Source organism: Xenopus laevis, chromosome 9_10L, assembly GCF_017654675.1.
Source record: "Xenopus laevis strain J_2021 chromosome 9_10L, Xenopus_laevis_v10.1, whole genome shotgun sequence".
Classification (NCBI taxonomy): domain Eukaryota; kingdom Metazoa; phylum Chordata; class Amphibia; order Anura; family Pipidae; genus Xenopus; species Xenopus laevis.
The window spans coordinates 105,758,000-105,780,885 of record NC_054387.1 but is presented as its reverse complement, the minus strand read 5'-3'; the positions used below and the strand labels follow the sequence as shown (position 1 = coordinate 105,780,885).

At 37.5% G+C, this 22,886-nt stretch overlaps 1 protein-coding gene across 3 annotated transcripts in view; it reads left to right on the top strand.

Moving 5' to 3' along the window:
• Positions 1-22,886, top strand: part of elfn1.L (extracellular leucine-rich repeat and fibronectin type III domain containing 1 L homeolog) — a 358,432-nt gene that overhangs the window by 282,019 nt on the left and 53,527 nt on the right. For all 3 annotated transcript variants that reach the window (XM_018236360.2, XM_041576038.1, XM_041576039.1), the window contains one exon: positions 16,096-16,253. The gene's annotated coding sequence lies outside the window, so the exon portion shown is untranslated. The remainder of the gene's footprint in view (positions 1-16,095; positions 16,254-22,886) is intronic.

Here is a 22,886-nt window from a genome sequence, read left to right as displayed (position 1 = left end):
AATGGGAATTCCACTGTATTTTTTCAGCTTATATCCGACCAAGAAAAGAGCTGCCTTTTGAGGGGACAGCACGCAAGGAGGGCCCTGGGATGGGCTGGACAGGCAACAGGGTATTTAAAGCTGTAGATTAAGGCCCCATTGTAAACATATGCCATTCAGACCTGGGTCTGCATAAATGTAAAAGCATTCTACTTCCCTAAAGAATGTAAAATTCCATTTGCATGCCAATGAGAAAGCAAAAAAAAAAAAATTAGCCCCATACATATTTTGTTTTCTTGGAAAGGTCTGCAGCTTATGAATAGTCTGGGTGGATCCCAATTTGTGGGCTGCAGCGTTGGTATGGGGGGGGGCAGATACATTCGAAAACCCAAATTGAAGGTCGCTTAAGGTGACATTTGGGACAAACATATATTTATGGTGCTATATGTTCTCGGGAAAGGGACTGAATAGCTGATGTAAATGCAAATTTGAAACTGTATTGAAACCTTACTGGTGATGTTGCTCATAGCAACCAATCAGATCTTTACTTTTGTTTTCTAACTTGAATGTTAAAATCTAACTGCTGATTGGTTGCTCTGGGCAACATCTCTGGTAATGTTTCAGCATGATAAATAGGCCCCTTAGGGTATGTCTATCCATCTGGTTTAAACTATTACATACGTCTCCTCGCCTCAGCTGTGCCTTAGGGTCTCTATTCTGAACTCAAAAAACACTCTTTTAGGAAGATTTTGGGTGCCGGTGATTTATTGAAGAGGTTACCTAGACAAGAATATACATATTTTGTTCACTTTGAGGCAGATTTATTATGTGGTGTACAAAAGGCGGAATGATTTGCCACACATCATCAGGCAGCGCTGCGTAAAAATGGCGTAAATTTTTATAAGCACTTTTTCTTTGAGAAACTTCCTCGGGAACTTACTTACAAAGGTCTGAAGCAGTGTAAAATAACACCTTGATAAGGTCGCCATTTATTTTACACTGTTTTTCCAGCGAATTTTGTTTTACAAAGCAGAATAAATAGGCCCCATATTGTTCATGACATAATATCACACATCCACAATGGGTACTTATTCCTGAAGTATCTGCCTCCAGCCTACCAGGGTTCTTACAGTGTGATCCCTACAATCTGGTGGGTGTCATCTATAAGGTTTTTTTTTTGTTTGTTTTTTTTATCAAAGATCACATTTTAGTTATGTGAGCTTTTATAGACCTTGAATGAACTCACCTTGAATGGTTTCTAATTTAAGAAAAAGCTTGAATGGAAAAAAACTCGAATCAGCAAGTTCAGCGTTCACAACCCAAAAACTAGCATTGATCGAGTTTTCCGTGGGAAAAAAAACTAGTATCGCACGAATTGATAGTTTTTAAGCAAAACCCTCCGAAAAAAAAATTGGGACATCATGAAGCCTATTAACATCTTCATTGCCATTTTCTTCTACATGACCTCAACAGCTTTTAGATGGTGAATTTTCAGATTCTAGCTATTTCCAGGGTCAGGGTATAGTAAATCTTGAAAAGTTTTTTTTTTTGTGGAAATCACAAATCGACCCTTAATAAATCTGCCCCTAAATGAAGTGGAGCACAAAGCTACTCTTTCCATCTCACACAGTCTACCTCTCACAAACCAGTCAAAAGTCGCCAGCGACTGATTCGCACCCATCGCTACACTTCGCAGATGAACGTTGATGCTTTTTCCATTCACTCAGAGACTAGGATACCTGAACTACACTCACTACCCCTGGACCAATGGGGATACTTTCCCCTTCCTTTACTTCCTTTGCTTTATAAGAAAATAAAGCCTTATATTTTATCTGGGGGTCCACCTCCACGAATGTCTTGCTCAAATGATCAATGTTTTCTACCCTAAAGTTAAAGTTGCATAGAACTGGATAGAAGTTTTTGCTTAGTGAAATTTCACATTTTAATTTTAAACGTCTTAATAAAACAATTCAATACGTTTATGCTGAACTGCTGCGAGAATTCACATGCGCGGCTCACTCGCTTCTTAACTAATTAAATTAATCTGGCAGATTCTTTTGATTTATATGGAAATATTTCATAACCTTTTCAAAGGAGTGACACATTTCCAGTTTATTGAGAACATTAAAAGGAGCTGTGCAGTATGAAAATGTCAGTTTATTGCATGCTATAGTTATAAAGACAGTTATCCTTAAAATAAATGTAATTATTTTCATTTAAGTGGGAACTCCCTTAAAGATGTACAGCATCTACAAATGCATTTGCTATGTTATTTGCAGAGTGCACCCTCCCAGTATAAGGCTTATATACTGGCCCCTCTAATTTGTAATGCATGGAAAATATAATCATATTTTTCTCCATGTACACTGATTACTCTATGCAAAAACTATTCAGGGAAATGGCTTTAAACATTTAAAATAAACAGAAAGTCTACAATTATTAGTATTTTACTTGAATAGGCTAGGGAGTCTCTTCCCACTGCTCAAGTTCTAGAAGAGCCCTATAACTGGATGTGTTCAAGTACTACTATAGTACCAGTAAACGGAATTGTGGTCATTGCAGGATAATGCATAGAGCACTCTGGAAAAAATTAGATTAAGTGGCATGGTGATATAATATATGCCTGTAATTTCCCATTACTTGACCCTAAAATGGTTTCTTAAGCATTATGTAGTATATCAATCCCAGTGAGTTGGCATACATTGAGCTTTTTCATCAATTCAATAAAATATTCTTTATTTTTTATACGATTCCAAAAAATCACAGTGAATCAGATATATTAGTGAGTTAGTCTTATACATTCCATAGTTAGCTTCCACTTCATCCTAATTAACAAGCTTGACACATGAGCAATTTAAAAGCCCTCAGCCCAAACCTCCCTCTAACTCTTAGGGGGTTATTTATCAAAGTCCGATTTTATTTCAATATTTTCTGCTACAAACTCCGATCAAATCAGCTCGGGTTTTTATGCTTATTTATTATTACATTTTCCCAAAAATTGGCTTTGCAGGAAAAAATCAGATTTGCACAATATTTTCAGATTTTTTATCAGATTTCCCTAATTTTTTTGGATTTTTCATCCGATTTTCATGATTTTTTTCTTAACTTCCCCCCGAAAACTTCGGGGTATTGCACGAAACCCAGCGCACATCAAAAAAATCATTGGGACCTCTCCCATTAACTTATATGCAACCTCAACAGGTCTGAGATGTCGGATTTTCAGATTCAGACTTTTCCCAAAAATTTTCGTGATTTGTGCCTTCAGAGTTTAGTAAACAGCCCCCTTGAAGTTGAGGTGTACATTAAAGGTAAAATCTATATTTAAACCTCTCAATATCACATTAAACAAAAACAATAAGATATCAATGCAAAAAAATACATATGAATACTGAGTAACGTAACCAATGTAATTTTACCAAAATCTCCATATTAAAATAAATATCTATTTCTACCTAACAGCTCACAAATAATTAAATAACAGCTGATTCTGCATCACCATCCCATATATGGATACAATCAATATTTTACCAGAAATATGAATTTATCCTGGACCCATGGGGGTTACCACTGCCAAAAATATTTAGCCTTTTTCACTGACCCATGAAGAGGTTGTCATACAATGGGGTAAAACCCCAATTTACAGTGTATAAAAAGTCATTGTTGGACAGTAGATACTGTTTGGAATGTATTGTATTAAACCATCTGAATTGCTCCTACCATGCAATCTTTTCCATGTAAGGTCGTATGTCTTAAAAACAAAAAAAAAATTCACCATAGTTAAAATAACTTATCAATATACTTTATTCAAAGAACTTATCCCATCTTTACTCACCCATTGAACCAGAGTATAGTTTATGTGCCATATGTTATGAAAAGTAGGGGGTAAGCAGGGTACCCAAAAAAAAAAATGATCATTTTGCAGCCTATCACCCATGAAAATAGAAAAGATGCCAGCGTTTTTTGGAACTTAGAAAAAAATTGCTGTTTTTTTTGTTTTTTTTGAAGTCCTATCTACTCTATTGCACTTCGCCAGGTCTAAGATGGCGAAGGCAAGTCCGTCGTAAGAGGTAACGTTCAGTAAAATCAACCTCTTAGTGAATTTGCGTAGTAACGATCTTTAGCCCTGGCGAAAATTCACCTGACGTTAGAGTGCGAAGTCTCCTTCGCTAGCGTATTTTCGCCAGTTCCCATTAGTAAATATGCGATGTATCGAACTTACTTTATGCTGGCGAATTTTCGCCAGCGTTCACCACTTTGCACCTTAGTGAATTTCCCATATAGAGTGTGAGTGAATCAAATCTCAGGCAGTCAAGCCACATACTAACTGATACATTAACCACAATTTTATGGAAAGACAAACAACTAAAGGATATTATATTGAATTTATGAAGAACCTCCTAACTGGGGTTGCTAGAATGCATATATCTCATGCCCACTGGATGTGGAATGGCGTTGTTTACCTTTGATTGTTGGACTATATTCTTGAGGGTTATGGAAATGCAGGTGGATTTTGGAATGTAATAAGGAAGACATACTGAGAACAATGGAAACTACAAGCCGAGCCAATAATATCCCCATAGAAACAGAACAATCCGCAATAAACAAACAAAGAAATATTTGATTTAGTTAAAAAAATTAAGTTATAGTGCCTTCAATAAGCTTCTGTGGCCATCAACTGCTTCATTATAAATGTACCCCTTTATGCAAACAGTCAAAGCATTACACTAAGAGGCACATTTACTTAGATTCGAATATCGAGGGTTAATTAACCCTCGATATTCAACCGTCGAAGTAAAATCCTTCGACTTTGAATATCGAAGTCGAAGGATTTACCACATTTCCTACAATCGTAGATCGAAGGAAAAATCGTTCAATCAAACGATTAAATCCTTCTAATCGAACAATTCGAAGGATTTTAATTCATCAATCAAACGATTTTCCTTCGATCAGAAAATTGTTAGAAAGCCTATGGGGACCTTCTCCTTAGGCTAACATTGATGTTCAGTAGGTTTTAGGTGGCGAAGTACTTGGTCAAAGTTTTTTTTTAAAGAGACAGTACTTCGATTATCGAATGGTCGAATAGTAGAACGATTTTTAGTTTGAATTGTTCGATTCGAAGTCGAAGGTCGAAGTAACCAAAAAAAACATTCGAAATTTGAAGTATTTTTTCTTCTATTCCTTCACTCGAGCTAAGTAAATGTGCCCCTAAGTATTATTTTTTGGAAATGCTTATAAATATAGTTAATGAACAGCACAATACTGTTTTTCTTTAGCTTTATAAAGCAGAAGAAAGTTCTTGCTTACGTGTGAGAAATCATTAAATTCTACTTATTGTCGTATGATAGAAATTTGTTCTGAAGCATTAATGCCGTGACCCTCCGTTAATATTAATACCCGGCAGCAAGAAAGCTTAGCTATGGCTGATTCATCAGGCATACTTTGGCCCCTTAAATAGCCTTGGCTAAAACCTTTTCTTATTTAGCAGTCTATTAAATTGCCTTCAGTATCTCCAGGCCCATAGATAACATGAAATCAAAAGAAAGTAGTAATTAAACATACATTTTTTAAAGCATTGTCCTGCCCTCAACAAATGTGTAGGAGTAGGATATTAGGACGTTTATCAGCACTGCCCGTGGTTTCTTTCTTTTCTCTTCTGCTTTCAATAGTTTTCTAGGCATATTGCACAATGTCAAGGAAGAAGGTCATTGACATAAGAATATTTTTATATATCGTGGAATTAAAAAACTCTGTACTGGATGAATTTTGCCTAGATTTTTTTTTGTAATGTATCAGTTGTAATGTTACTAGGTCTCTGTGATTTTTAGGGTGCCAATACATTGGCATTGTATAGACATTCATTTTGCATTTTTGGTATGGATAAAGGTTAACTTCACTATGTATAGTTTACATTTTTTTCTACTGCAGGGTTGCCATCTGTCCAGATTTGACCTAAACAGCCCAGATTTCCAAATTAGGAAATCTGGAAAGGCATCCCCTTGAATTAAATGATGATCAGCCAATCATCGATCACAGCTTTATGCCTCCACTCCTTGTGTCACAATCCTGCCCCCAACATCACTCATCCCACCACCTGATATTATCTGCCCACCCTTGATGTCACCACCCATCCCCCTGCCCAGAAATACAGAAATTGAAAGATGGAAGCCCTACTCTTATGCTGTGAGTCAAACAGTGGCAGCTTGGTTGTTTGCAGCAGGAAAGAATTTTTGACTGATGTCCACATTTACAAACTGGAACAATGGTGGATGAATAGTCTATGGCAGAGATCCTGGTGGTGGTAACTACCTGTTGAAAAAATCTGATATAACACACATAGGGTCAGATTTATAAAAAGTTGGAAGTGACATTTTTTTAATTTTGAGCAAATTTTTCAACTAGGGAATAGTCCAAATTTGATTTGCATTTGAAAAAAAAAAATCGAAAATTCAAAATTAATCATTTGCTGTCTCTTTAAACATTAGACCAACCATTCCCCATCTAAAACCTGCCAAATTGCTGTTTTAGCCTATGGGGGACCTCCTAGTCAATTGGTGTTGAAAAATCTCAGTTTCTTGGGGGGGAAAGCTTCGAATCGTATGATTCGAATGCACTATTACTTTGATTTTTATGATCCGAATTCGATCGAAAATGGACCTATTCCATCTAAAACGGACCTATTCAGCCAAAAAACCTTAGATTTAATTTCGGTTGGTCTTTTTGAATTTGTATTTCGACGTCTTTAAAATTTCGAAATTTGACCTTTGATAAATCTGCCCCATAAACAAGGGACCATTCTCCAACTATGATTACTTTAGTCCATTTCTTTATGTAGCTATGCAACCAGCAGTTTTGTACCCTTTGGCAACATATTTATGAAGCAGTAGTGCAATATGGTTTCTAGATATACATAGCTATCCTTGCAAAAGTACCTTAACTTAAAAGAATGGAAATCATTTTCTTCTTGGCCAGTATGTGTGTGTGTTATTTGAGATTCAGTAATACAGAAGTGCAATTGTGGACAGAGCCTGTAATGATCATTATCAAATAATGAAACTGGCAACACAGCCCACTCCATTCTGTAACCCACAGCCACTTGTGACTCATTTAGTTGCAGAATGTGAGCCTAATAACACAAAAAAACCCTACATCTTTCCCCATGCGCTTGACACACACAGCGTGGGTGACCTTCTCTCCCCAGAAGGAAAAAAAAAGATTTAAGCCTGAGTTGCAGCTGGAAATATAAAATGAGAGGAAATATCACAAAGTCAGCAGGCTGGGAGGAAATGTTTCTTTATAAATACATTTAGCACAACTGGATGAGAATTGAATTCCCAGGGAGAGAAAGGACAGCTTTTTAATAAATCTGTTATTAGCCCTATTGTTTCAGGCTCTTGAACACCGCCACCAAATTGCCCATGATTTGGTTTGCACAAGGTTAGTTATTAAAGTTAGATGTCTACTTATTTAAGCTCTGTGGAATCTTTTTGTACGAACTTGTGCCTCCATAAAAGCATTTGTTGTTTTGTTCTGTAAGCCTTAGACATCTGAAAAGGAGTCACTTTTGTCACAGTGTCTGTCTGCTACAGTTCCTTGCCATGTGTGCAGAAGACTTTATTCTATATTAGCACTTACCCATAACCAATTTGGTGCTGCCTACCGTACATATTCCTGACATGTGGAAAAGATAAATATAGCACCCAGTAAGTAATCGCTAAAGTCTAGTGTAGTGGGGCCTGGATCAGAGGTTTATTGGCTCAGCCTGAATGCCAGTCTTATAGTTAATTTGGGTTGAAACATTTACAAAATCAGAAAAGTCACAAAATCACAAAAGTTCGACCCCTCAGAAAGTGAACATGTATAATGTATCACACACATAAACAGACATATACTGTATATAAACTTTATATACAGGATCCGGGATCCGTTATCTGGAAGCCCATTATGCAGAAAGCTCCGAATTACGGAAAGCCCGTCTCCCATAGACCCCATTATAATCAAATAATCCAAATTTTTAAAAATGATTTCCTTTTTCTCTGCAATAATAAAACAGTAGCTTGTACTTGATCACAACTAAGATATAATTAATCCTTATTGGAAGCAAAATCACCCTCTAGGATTTCTTTAATGCTTTCCATATACAGTATACTCAAGTATAAGCCGAGGTACCAAATTTTACCTACAAAAACGTATTGACTCGAGTATAAGCCTAGTTTAGTTAGGACCAAAAGTCAGTACTTGTGCCACCTTCTGTGATGCTGCAACAAGGGGTTCAATTGGAGGCTTTAGAATCAGTGAAGTTTTAGCCAGTAAAGTCCTTAGTTAGAAGGTATAATGTGCCAGGCCCAGTCGACTGTGGACAGTTAGGACAGGGAGTGTCACTGCCAAGCTGATGCCGTCTGATGAACTGATGCGAAGAAGAGAAGATATCACACCAACGATCGCTTCCAGAATGTGCTCAAAAGAAAGCCGCACCTAAATGTGCTCTTGCGCATACCAGGTTTACATTGGCTGCCGCCTGCCTCAAACATATAGCTAACATGCAGCCTGGATGACACCGCACAATGCACATTATGTGACAACAGTGTCGGCGTCCTCAGCACTCAGCATCGGCTCCAACCCAGTACTGGCAGTCACACTGGCTGCTACAGATGGACACAGGAAGTGGTGGACCCACTGCCATGATTCACCGGAGCAGTGCAATTCTGATTTTTGGTGAGGCCCGCTGCCCACACACCACCTGCATGCTGCATATGTGTTCCTGGCATCACCCATCGCACCACACAGTACTCAGAATAAATTATTTATTTTCTAATGCTGTTGCTTGGTCGCAGGCCATTAAGTAAAGGTTCCAGGGGCCCAACAAGGCCGGGGCCCTGGCAGGCCAGTCCGACCCTGGCTGCAGGTGCAGGTCAGAAGTGCAGCTATCTTCAAGGAAGAGGCCCATCGCATTGATCAGCTGGGTAATTTATAACTGACTCGAGTATAAGCCGATGTAGACTTTTTCAGCTTATTTTGGGTGCCGATACTCGAGTATATACAGTACATGATTTTCTAGTAGACTTAAGGTATGAAGATCCAAATTTATCTTCCCTTCTTATTTGATCTTAAAGAAATCATGTCTGTTCTGAACTTCACTAATTAATGCAAGATCACTTTACTTTTCCCTATTTTTTTTACAATTCAAATATTTTACTGATACTTTTATTATTATAAATAAGTTTGCCGTGTCATTTAAAATGTTTAGAATGAAAGGTTCATTTACTATCACAGTATGATGTTAGCTAATCATTTCCAACTGGTGCATTAAAATGATGATGAGTCATATTCTAATTGGTACAAAATTAACATAATAGTTGCTGATGAAAGAACTGCCACAGTTGTTCTGAGAATGTCAAACATTTTTTACATTGTAATTACGTGACAAAACTGTCGTTTTTGGAAAAAATCCATACTTTTGACTGCTTTGTTAGTCTTTTACTTTATTATGTGCTAGTGGCACTTTTGTTGGCCTCAAAATGGCAATGCCAGCATAACCCTCTCAAATAGTACAGTATGTTCAGTATCTAAAATACAATATTTATTCTCTTTTTTTATTTCTTTATGACCACTAGGGGTGGTTTTATATGAAAAACAATTTGGTGTTCAAGCATTATGGTCCCTTCACATCTGGAAATGCAAATATTAGTAGGGTTGATCCTTCATTCTGGTATAAACAGAACGCCATAGTTACATTTAATAAGAGTACATGTCCAGGGTCAAACAGGTAAGTAAGGCATCTAGCAAAGCTACATGATACAACTGTGTAAGGGGGTTTGCCAGTATTCAAGACCCTTGAGATGTAACTACTAACTGGAGGAGACCTCTAGTCTGGGACTTTAATACATAGAAATAAATAATGACCGAGTTCTTATAAATAAACAAGGACTGAGTTATTTCCGCAAGTAAATGTCTCCACCTAAGGTGGCATTACAAAGGCTGATACTGTATGGTATCTGAACAATCGGGGCTCAAATTGAACAGATGGCTATAATATGATGGGCTATATCATGGGCCATAAATGGTTTGTCCACCTTTCTTTTGTTCCATTTGTTGAGGCTGACATCTCAAACAGGAACAGCAATAAAAAGGAGGTGTTATATAGTAAATAGGCATAGCTTAAAGGAAAACTATACCCCCAAAATGAATACTTAAGCAACAGATAGTTTATATCAAATTGAATGACATATTAAAGAATCTTACCAAACTGGAATATATATTTACATAAATATTGCCCTTTTACATCTCTTGCCTTGAACCCCCATTTTGTGATGGTCTCTGTGCTGTCTCAGAGATCACCTGACCAGAAATACTTCAACTCTAACTGTAACAGGAAGAAGTGTGGAAGCAAAAGGCAGAACTCTGTCTGTTAATTGGCTCATGTGACCTTACATGTGGTTTGTATGTGTGCACAGTGAATCGTACGATCTCAGGGGGCGGCCCTTATTTTTTAAAATGGCAATTTTTTATTTATGATTACCCAATGGCACATACTACTAAAAAAAGTATATTATTATGATAATGGTTCATTTACATGAAGCAGGGTTTTACATATGAGCTGTTTTACTCAGTATCTTTTAATAGAGACCTACATTGTTTGGGGGGTATAGTTTTCCTTTAATGTGTGGACTACTTTTGGCAGGTTCATATATATATATATATATATATATATATATATATATATATATATATATATATATATATATATATATATATATATATATATATATATATATATACACACACTGACCAGTCCTGTATGGTATCTGACCAATTTGAATGTAGGGTAAACAAGTGAATACTGAATAAGGAACCATATGCATGGCCACTTTTCTTTTGTTCCATTTACAGCAGGTACAGTACTCTGGCTCCTCCTCCCTTCCTCATCTACAGCCATACACTAGTGAACCTGGTGCATTGGCAAACTAACCCCCATCAATGCACCGACCGATACATTGACATTGGTCAGGATTGACTTGATTTTTTATTTTATCACTACATGTATGGCCAGTTTAAGAATGGTCTGTTCTAGTGATGAGCAAATTTATTCACCAGGCATGGATTCGCAGGAAATTTCCGCACTTCACCAACTGCGAAAAATTTGCTGCGTCAAAAAAAATAGTTGTGCGTCAAAATTGTCACATGTCAAAATTATTCGGACGCCCATTGACTTTAATGCATTTTGGACAAAAAAGTTGCATGCATAAAAATTGTCACGCATCAAAATTATTTGGATGCGCATTGACTTTAATGCATTTAGACAAAAGAGTCGTGCATATAAAAAATTCTGCTCGTGTCAGAATTGTTGCGTGTCAAAATGATTTTGACGCCTATTGACTTCAATGCGTTTCGAGAATTTCGCATTTTCTTCTTTTCTCTCGCTTTTCAGTATTTATTTCCAGCTCCCTTGCTGAGATGCTATCTACCTGTATAACAGAGCATTCAGACTACAGTGGCCTATGAGACAATTTGAAACCCATCATTTACTTACCGCAGGATTTCATACCTTTGGCAGAGTGACTGGGAGAAAGGATCTTAACAAGGCTGATCAGGCAACATCACTTTAGTTATTAATTATGCAATTGTATGAAATTCAGATAAACATTATAACAATACCCTGCCCAAACTGAGTGGAATTATATACATACTTTGATTTAAATAATCACTTTTTTAATTAGCTTTCTATGGGCTATGTTCTGCCATTTTTCTGTAATTCAAGTTTTGCAAATAGATTGGCTTTGTTTTCCTCCCCCTCTTATAAGCTTTGCAAGGCAGGTTGTTGACTTTCTGAAATGTTATTTTAATACATTAAAGTCAGTTTCATGGAAATTCAGTTACTGGAGACTACTTTAGGTAAACGACAGAGAACCCTGAACAAAAGAATCTCAGAGCTTTATAACAAAGCATTGCTCTTAGAGCCAACAAAGTGACTCAGCCTCAAGGCCAAGGTACTAGTGACCAAGGCTAGCTTGAGAACAGTATCCAAGTCCATTCTTAGCAACTGATATATCAGTAGTTGCTCTCTGGCTGCTACTTACATTTTTTCAATATTTTTTCAAAATGGTAAAACTAAAGAAATAAGAGGAAATTTTGGGTTTATAGTACAGCTTGTCTTTCAACTGAGGTTCAAAACACTCCACAGCAACACACATAAAGAACATTGCAGTGTATAAGAGAAAGCTTCATGTTCATAGGTGTGCATAGGATTTTAGAGTAATACTGAATTAAAAGGCAGTCAGACAAATGTTGTGTCACAGAGGTAGAAGACACAACGAGGGCACATTGGGAGATGAGTGTTTGGTCAGAGCACAGAAGAGAAGGAAAAGAGATCATTCATTTCTTATACAGAAATGAATTCAATTTGATGACTTAGCCACTCAATGAATTGTGCAGCAGTTCTAGCAGGATCACTTACAGGACTTCCCCGAGCCAGATAAAGAGAGATAAATATGTTCCCTACACAAAGGGCTAACATCAAGTAATAACATTTGGTATAGCTGCTGATCAGTTGGAATGTTTTTCTAGCGAGCACCACGGAGAGATCTTCTTCCGTCTTCTTCTTTCGTCAAATTTCCCCAGGAAAACGCATGCGCAATAGAACAAAATAGCCGACTTTTTAGTTAAAGTTCAGCTTTTTGTTCTACTGCACAGCCGCCCAAAGACAGAGAAGGACGGAAGAAGATCGCTCCTGGTGTTCACTGGTATAACCCTGGGCCGGTGCAATTTTCTGCATATAGGAGCTCCGGCCCGGGGTTTCAGGTAAGTCAATACAATCACTTGGGGTTGCCTAACATTTGGCAACCCCCAAGTGCAAACAGACTTTCCTTCTCCTTTAACCAGTTATAATCATCCTCATTATAATCCCAGTGTGTGATTAATGCCTTTTCCTGAATGCATACAGTAGCACCAGTGAGAGATATACATGGACTAGACTGAAAGGACTCACAAAGAAAAAACAGGTTTATTAGTTCACATAATTCCCCACATCAACGCATTTCGCTTCTCCTTGCGGTCACTGTATATGCGCGTGTTTCACTTACTATCATAGTAGCAACCCATCTGTGAGCAGGATCATACGAACAGACAAAGTCTTGAACAGGGCAAAGTCCATTTATTGTTCACATATAAAGATTCTGTGAGCAAAGCAGCATAAAACAAAATCCTTGTCACACTTGGGCTCTAACTAATACACAGGGTAGTTTCCCTCTCTACTACTGGTCCCCTACTGGGATTCCCAGTCAAACACAAACAGTACAACTCCCCAGAGTTACAGTACCTCTACAAAGTCCTTTCCCTTTGGGGGAAAATAAACAGCCGCTTCCAATGGCTCCACTCAGCTCCCAACTCTCCTCAGTGTGTCTCAATCTTCCTCTCTGAGCAACAACCCTCTCTAGCAGCTAGCTGATCTAGCCTGCTAATTATTCCCCAGGTGAGACTTTCTAGGGGAATTAACTAGTGATGGGCGAATTTGCGCCGTTTCGCTTCGCCGAAAAATTCGCGAAATTCGCGAAACGGCGAAAAATTCGCGAAACGGCGTTTTTGGCGCCGGCGCCCGTTTTTTTTTTGCCGCGAATTTTCGCGGGAGTTTCGCAAATTTATTCGCTGGCGGCGAATCGCGCAAATTCGCTGCGAATTCGCGCCTGGCGAATAAATTCGCCCATCACTAGAATTAACCCACTCAGAACTGCTGTACATATGGGAGTAAGACATGAACCTTGGGGAAATATATCTCCCTTCACACTGTGCTCCAGTTACCGGTTCACGCCATCAATAATTTATTTTGATCGATCAGTATTTTACAAGCTAGAACATAAAAGCAAAGATCTGATTGGTTTCCAAGGCTAACTTTTTCTGTCGCAGTTTATTACATATTTATGTAGATTAGACCCATCTTCTTCACCAGTTTGGCGATTGGGTGGGTAGTGGGTAATAAAGAAATTTTTCTTAGGAGTTGATTTATTTTCAGTTATAACATATCTTATTTTGCCTTATTATGAGCCAGTAAAACAGAGATATTAAATCTACTTTACTTTTTGCCTTCTATTAAAGGTGTTTATTTTTGGCATGATATATAAAGTGATATTCTGAGATAATTTGCAATTGTTTTCCATTTTTTTATTATTTTTGTTTCTGAGCTGTTCAGCTTTTGCTCAGCAGCTTTTTAGTTAATTTCAGCAGCTATATGATTGTTAGGGTGCAAATTACCAACGAGGCACTGATTTGAATAAGAGGCCCCCAAGTGATCTCCATTTGAAAGCTGAAAAGAGTCCTAAATAGAAGGCAAATAAAGCAAAAAAATTTTTAAATAAAAAGCCCAGCTAAGTTGCTTGGAATTAGCCATTCTAGAACATACAAATTAACTTAAAAGTGAACCACCCTTTAAATATTTATAGTTATTCTCATTGGGGAGTATATGTAATCCTCTGAAGTACAGTTTGGGCACAGGTCTACTTCTGCTCAATGTAGATGGTCTCCTGTGTTTAAATCATCTGATCAGTGGTTGTGTTATGGCTTATCAATCAACTTAAGTCGAGAAACCCATCACTGCACTTTTCAAGCTTCTATAACAAACATTTGCCAGACAGTTTACATTTATGTCTATAGGGGGGGCAGCTTTGGTGGTACTTTTGGGAGAACTAAAAAAAAATCATGGTGCCTAAAGTAGCCCCATGTAACACTGCCTGATATTGCAATGCTCAGGGCTATGACAATAAAATAATGATATCAACAATAGAATAATGAGAACACCCTAGTCCATGACGGGTAATGGCTGGTATTTAGGACTATTAATATAAATTAAAGATCAAGACCCCTCGTCCTGGTACTTACAAAGAGCAGACCTAAAGGTGGCCATAGTGCAAAGATCCGCTCGTTTGGCAACATTTTGGCAACAAAAATGGTATGAATCCTCGATTCATACGATGGGATCTGTGTGTCTATGGCCACCTTTAGACAGATAGGGGGAATGCTGATAGTGGTCTCAGGTAATTATACAATGACATGCTGACCAAAGGTCAAGACTCTGCAGACAGAAGTCAAACAACAGTGAGATACAGAAGTGTTGCTTCAGAACTGCAAACACCCATCCTGTCCTACACTAGCAGACATATATGGTTTGTGTATGTTGGAATCAGGGAAATATAAAATGGTGTAACAGGTATTGCAATATTTACTATAGTAAGCTTACATGCCTTCTAATATAGAAGGAGGGCTTTTGACCATGTATGGTATTTCCGTGTACCCTTTGCTCTTATGGTAAATGCTCTGTAAAGGTATAAAAGCTTGTTGTAAGAGGAGTGTCTTTGGGGAGTTCTCCTGTGACACTTAAGTACTATGCTGTGATGTGATTGTGACAACTTCCTAGGCAAAACTCTTGTCTTGTTTGTCTTTGTCTAATAAATAACCTCACTTATTTGAATAGCCTTTTCTCTGAGTTTTGCTTTTATAAACGAGGTCTGGGTAATAAAAAATACCAACAGCTAGGTGGAAACAATTCTGAAAACTGTATTTCTTAGAATGCTGGAGAATGTCCATTCCATGGGTGTTATGTGGATCTATGCATTTATAGTGCTTCTATTACAGGAAAACAGTGCATTGGTTTAATAACTCTTGTATGTCTTAAATGAATAAGAATGTCTCTTCTCTCCACCTAGAATAGAGGGTGGGAGAAAGAGAAAAGCAAGAGTCTTCAGTGAATGTCTTCAAAATGGTTTTAAAGGTTCAATATATATCAACTTTAATTAATCCATTGGCCATAAACTCTTATTACACATTGGTTTTCATGGACAAATAATACATTTTCATTTAATGATAGCATCCCTTTTATTTCTGTGCCATTTTAAGCATTTATTTAAATTCCCGTGGCATTTATATATTCAGTATCAGGGGGGAAAAAATAACAAATGCTTATGAACTTCCAGAATCAGCAATGCAAAGCAGGGAACATATTTTTACTCTCGTTATAAAAACATTAATACCAAGCCAATCATGCTCAAAGGGACAATAAAAAGAAAGAAATAGTTTGGTTTTTATTATTGGCCAGAAACTGCAGTATAAAACATATGTTTCTTTGCTTTTTAGGTTTGATTACCTATTTGGAAATGTTGGCTGCAGTCTAAAAAAAATGAAACAATGCTAATTTGCCAGCAGACGCCTATTGATGTGGAAACCAGCACTGGAATTACTTATTAATCCCCAAACACCTAATTTCTGGAGATCGCCAACATCATTCCATTAAGGTAAGATAAATCTGATAGAAGAAGCCGCAGCCACGATGTATCAGTATAACATGATATGCTTGGAACTTATTGATCTGCAATGTTGATTCAATTTTTTTTCCCGACAAAATTGGAACGGGTTCTAATATTTTTTTTCCCTTTCATGGCTGGTAGTTGGCAAACGGCATTTCAGCAGCAGGGATTTATCACTGGCAACCAGTTCAGCACATTCCTTCCATTACAGCCAAAAAAAAAAAACTGTTTAGAGGTATTTTATTTCACAGGCTGAAACACGTCCATTATGTAAATTGGGAACAGAAGAAGTTTAAAAGTCTGGAAACCTCGTATTTCTTTATTTCATTAACATAAATACAAGACTGAGAGTTAATAAGACAGAATGGAGCAATTCAAGTAGTTATAAAGGCCTTTCCTATGTAATTTAACAAGATTGGTGATTTGCTATCGACTGTGTGAGGAGAAGTGAATGGAGGGGGCACACAATTCACTTCTCAGAATATTGTTTAAAGATAACATTTTCCAAGCCACTCAATCAGAGTACTGGAAATACATGACTGGAACTAAGATAGGACCTGGTAACCCACTATGCCAGGCCTGTTAAAAATTAATATTAGCAGAAAAAATACCAATGAAGTGCCCAGATTTGCAAGGAGAGTACAGATCATAGAGTATTGCCCATATTCCTGAACAGAAATTGGGGAAGTTTTGGCTATGCCTCAGATCTAACAAAACAAAGTCCTCAGATCTACCCAGACCATGTCTTTCCAACATCTTAACTTCTTTTACATAAAATATTCTCCTTTTGCAATAATAATAAAAGCATTTTGGAAAAATAGTACATTGTGCAGATATGCCTGCCGTGGACAATTCCCACTTGTTTTGTGTCTGGAAAAAAAGCTACTTGAACTGGGCAAGTCTTGTCTTTACTGACATTATGAACATGTTTGTTAGCTCTGCCTAGGGTCTCTCAATCACTACTATCATGAGCCTTATGTGTGGAGCAAGACTTTACATTTTGCAAGGGGATTTAGCAATAAAACAGGGGTGCTCAAAGGGTAGATATGGATCTACCAGTAGACCTTTAGCTGGTGGTCAGTAGATCTCAAGACACTGTCAACACACAGCTTGTCTAAATCACCCTCATGTTTCATGCTTTTTATTCAGATATTTATTATGTTAAGGTTACATAGGAAATAGTTGTTTGTTAAATATTGCAATATTCATTTTCCCATAAATCAGTATTTAAGCAATATTTTCCATGGAACAGAATGCTAACAATGATTTTATGGATGTAGATCCTAATGGGGCAAGGTCACTAAAAGTAGACCCAACATTAGTAAAGTATGGGCACTCCTGCTATAAAACATTGTTTAATTCGTTTGCTTTAAGACACTGGGGGTCATTTATAAAGTTCATGCAGCGCATATTTTTTTTTCGCAAATGGTTGTACTGCCCATGTTTTTTCCTGAATGCTAATATATTGCACTGCTCTGCCCGTCTTTCTGGTTTTTGCGAATTCGCATTGTGAATACATTTTCGCAAATGGCGCGCAAATGAGACAAGAGTTTGCAGGAGCGCACGAAGCTGGTTGTTGTTAAGTATAGATGGTTGTTTCTGTGATATGTCAGGGAACTGTGGACCGGACCATGCCAGTGGGTTCAGCTAATTTAAAAACAGAAAAGGGTGTCAGATGGTGATTTGGAGAAACATATCATAGATGACTTCTGCATTACACTAAAGAAATAAAATGTACAAAACATATTTCTAATGGACATACAGTGTGCCTTATCATACAGACATAATTTGTGCATGCATCTCCACTCTTGACAGCAGCTCCCAGCATACAAAGGCACAATAAACCTAACATACCCCAGCAAATAATGGACAAATAACCTCTAATAAAATGAGCCCCAACATATAAACATACAGTATGTATTGGAAAATCAAGCCCACCCAATATTAGCACAGTGATATCCAAATGTGATGACACAGTAACTTCAAGCACAATTTGGTTGCACTTCTATGTCTCACCAAAGTGCCACCCTAATCTAATTGAAATTATTATACAGATATTTGCCTAATGTGGCCACTCAGGTATTGGGCCAAATAAGTCTAATAAGATTGTATGACTCCTGGGCAACTCACTGTATCACAACTGGTGCCCATTCAGACTCATTGGGAGAGAACCTCCTTAAATACATTAGGTAGAGTCCTGCAGCAGGTCAGGTACCTGAGGGTTTTCATAAAAGTGTAAATTTGGGTTGGCAGGTCTGCTATAGTGAGTTTTACTCCTTTACATGATGTCACTTCCTCTTTAATGGTGTTCAGCGGGTCGTTGATCGGGTTGCGGGTCAGGTAGTTGGGGGCACACACCATGACATTATCAATAGGATTTACTTATTGTTCTTACATGTTCACGCATGCACAATGGGCTCACTGAATCACAGCTCTGTCAAGGAACTGGAATATCTCTACAAACCAACCACAGTCTTAGTGACTGGTGACTGACTCGACCCATCATGCCCTATAATGAATGTTTTGCAATGAGAATCACAGGCTTTCAATCTCAAGAATGAACATTAGGCTTGCGGCGACATGCTCCATGAAGCAGATGCGACTACCTGCAAGTTCCCTGCTGCCTGCAATATCCAAAGATTGTTGGTACTTGGGTTTCTGTAGCCACAGGAGAGCGAGTTAGTGTTCTTCTGCAGGAATTGCTGGGCTTAGCAGTTAGTGTTCCTTTAAGTTTCATTTGTAATTTTAGAGAGACATTGATCATGACTGTCAGTTGTCCCTCATTTTATAAGCTGCTTTGGGCAAAGGTCAGAAACATCAATCAGATCTTATCAACTCAAATAAAATATTCAGGCCATTACACACCTGCAGTGTACTGTTCTCATAAAAACAAGTTTCATATAGGATTGGTTTTGCAGTGGGATTCTGAGTATTTTTACAGAGACTTCATTCACAGACATACTGTATACAGTGAGAACTGTTATGTATCAAGACAAACAGAAAAACTTAGAACTTGGTGGTTCTTGGTTTAAACCCAATGATTATGAAGCATATAAATTATTTTAGGCAAATATGGGTATAATGTCCTGTTATAAACCGTGTGCTAATTGTGTGTGTGACATCACAACTGTACTACAAGATAGCTTGCAATGTGTTATGCAGCATAAGAAATAAATATCCAACTGAAAGTATCTTGTGGATATGTAGAAAGGTGGTTAGAGGAGCTGTGAGCTTTAACAGTAGTTATAAGGGCAGAAGACAGACTTTCATCATATATGTACTGTACAGTGATGGAAGTTATAACATGATATGCTGAAAAAGACTCACCTTGTATAATTGCAAATTAAATGGTCACAAGATGTGTGTATGGTGTGATACCACTTGGGGAAATGAAGGACAAAAGAAGCCAAAAGTGTACCATGCAGAAGGGAGGGAAAAAAGCCAAAATGGAGGAGGGGGTTCTACTAAGGGCAAGGGCACTTGGAGTGTAGGACTTGCTGCTCTCAGCCTGGGTGTTTTTTGCAGACTGAGTGAAGCAGATCGTGATGGGCCTGCATTGGCCACCGTTGTGGTCTGATATTTGGCCTGACAATCAAACAATTGGATGAGACCGATTAGGCCCAGCACATAGGTGGCCATATTGAGCAAAGATGTGGTTCTTTGGTGACCTCACCAAACAAGCAGATCATAAAGTGTATACCCAGCTATATAAATCAAGATTATGTTTATCTTGCTTCTTACATATATACCAAATGAATATCTGCCATTAGCTGTCACTGTATCATAGGCTTAGGACATTTCCCCCTTACATAATGGGAAATTAGATATGCAAGGAGAGAGATGCAGATACGAACTGAGCAATTTCCACCACCCCCTCCAATAGTTGACTGATTAATTAAATAATTAAATGAATTATTTAATTAATCGGTCAACTATTGGAGGGGTGGTGGAAATTGCTTAATTTGTATCTGTATCTCTCTCCTTATCTAATTTCTCAGGAGGCCGTGGATTTGTGGTTTTTAGGATACAATAGCCTCCAACAGCATTAGGGCTTAGTTAAAATTTGAGGCCACAGTCCCGGTTGGTCTGCCTTCTCAGCCTTTGTGGTGTCCCAGGGATAGAAAATATTGGGAAGTAGATTTGGGACAACTCCACCTTCCTTTTTCTTCCAGTTTCTCTCCTGTTTTCATGAACTGAGCATTGATTATAATGCTTATCCCATTAATGGTGGTCACTCTAATTAATTAATTTTTAATTACCTTTTACTATATTTAATTATCCTGCACTATTAAGAACTTTATAATTTATAAAGCACAATTTGATGGGGGAATAGAAGCATCCAATTCTCAAGCAACGTTGCTATTTATAATATTTTAGTGGGTTTATCCCAGCTAAGGGCAATTGGTGGCTTATAATTTTTTAAGCCTGGGCACAAGCATCAACTTTTGTCTTTTAAAATTGAATCACTGAAGGGATGATATTGCACTGCACTTTATTAATTTATTAATGATCAACTTAAGTAATTGTATTTTTAATGAACGTAATACAATTATAGCACTGCACTTTATACTTAACCCCGAGTTATAAGGTAATTGAATAAGGCTACAAGTTGGCCCAATCTGTGACTGCTGTTATTTGAGTGATTAAGCGGGGTACTTTTTCTCTTTCTATCCAAAATTTCAACATTAGCTAGCGGCATGGTATCATAATATTTTCCAAGCACTGTTTCTTTCCTTGTCCCCTCACTCTTTACAATAATGTGTTCTAATATTTCAACCCCTGTAAGAGAATGTATTTCTGTACCTTCAGGTAACGTAATTTCTTTATTTACCTTCCAAAAACTTAGAACGGTTTGCAGATCCCCTAACCCCCACCACTCCACAAAAGGAACTGTGACATTCTGCTACGGCACTGCATTATTCACAGTCATAGAAAAAGGCTTTTTGTCAATCAAAAGCAATGTATTGCAGTCATTCTAAGCCATGTCAAGAAAAGTATAGCAGCCAGAATATGTTTTTTTTCCATTCTTTTATACGATGCAGGCAGCTGAGCTTTGTCCTGTGATTCAAAGAGGCTTTAGTGCCTTTATTTAGAGTAACACCTCTGAAGCTTTTGGAAACCCTTGTTTCTTTGACTGAGCTTTGACAGAACATGCATTCCTGTGGACAAGAGGCTGATCTTTAGGCACAAGTGGAAGTACTGAAACAGCAGTGGAAGCATTGTTACTGTAGCGCAACAGATTCCAGAGAACTGTACACTGTATACATGGACTTACTGCTACTTTTACCATTATTCTTAGCAATAGTTGGCTGCTCTTCTAGGCAGAGAGACACTGTTACCATTGAAGTCTGAATGCCAGTACTAAAGTGAGTAAGCCATCATCTCTTCATTCTTATTAGATAAATATATTTAATTAAAATTTCATTTTCATTGCAAGGAAACTGGAGAAATGGTCTTAGAAATTGTAATTTGTTGTTTATTTGAAGAGATAGGAAGTGTTTGTAACACGAAACGTGTAAGGCTGTGGACACAATAAACTCTTTTTCACTTTGAACTAATTGCCTGGTGGAAGTTTGCCTTCATTGAGTGTGAGTTACAAAGAATTGTCGGTTTATTTGAAGAGAGCCATTTACAAACATCTATTGGGGTGGCAAAAGACAAGGTTGGGTGAAACAAATCATAAAGGGGGGTAGGGAGAGACATTGGTTAAATATATTTTAAGAGGCAAAAATATTAAATACTCTGACTCCTGTTTTGTTCCTGCATCATTTGCTCTATGTATTTGTGTTCTATGAGTAGGTGTGTGCCCTGTTGAGTGTATTTGTGTTGGATGTATGTGCACCTGCTGTCTGTCTTCATTCTATATTGAATGAAGTTCTTCACTGTGATTAAATAAAGTCAGCTTCTCACAGGCAATTAATACAGATAAAGGGTGATGCAAGTTTTAGCCACCAAATTGGCAGAAACTGTTAAGGGGATTGGCGTTATTGGCTAATGTTGGATTCAGTGCTGTGTCAAGTGCTCTCAATGTCTAAATGTTTTCTAGTAGCCTTAAAAGGGTGGTTCACCTTCAAGTTAACTTCTAGTATGTTATTTATTTTTTTATAGTTTTTTTTAATTCTTTGCCTTCTTCTTATGACTCTTTCTAGCTTCAAATAAGGCTACAAATGTATTGCTATTAGTACTTGTTATCGTTCATCTTTCTATTCAGGCCCTCTCCTATTCATATTCCAGTCTCTTATTCAAATCTATGATAAGGATAGGATAATTTGGTAACTTGCAGGAATTGCAAACTTTATAAAAAGTTAAATAACTCAAAAACCACAAATAATAAAAAATGAAACCCAATTGCAGATTGTCTCAGAATATCAATCTCCATCATACAAAAAACGAACTCAAAGGTGAACAATCCCTTTAAGGTATCTTGACCAAATTATGATTAAAATCCCTTATCTGGAAACCCCAAGACTATAGATGCTTTACCTGTACAGCTGCAAAACAAAATAATAAAGCCATAATAATAAGGACCCTCAAATCCTGGTGGACATAACAACAAAACGGCTTTATTAATATCAATAGTTTCTCATGCTATTTCATTGACATGGCGCATTGAAATTTTGG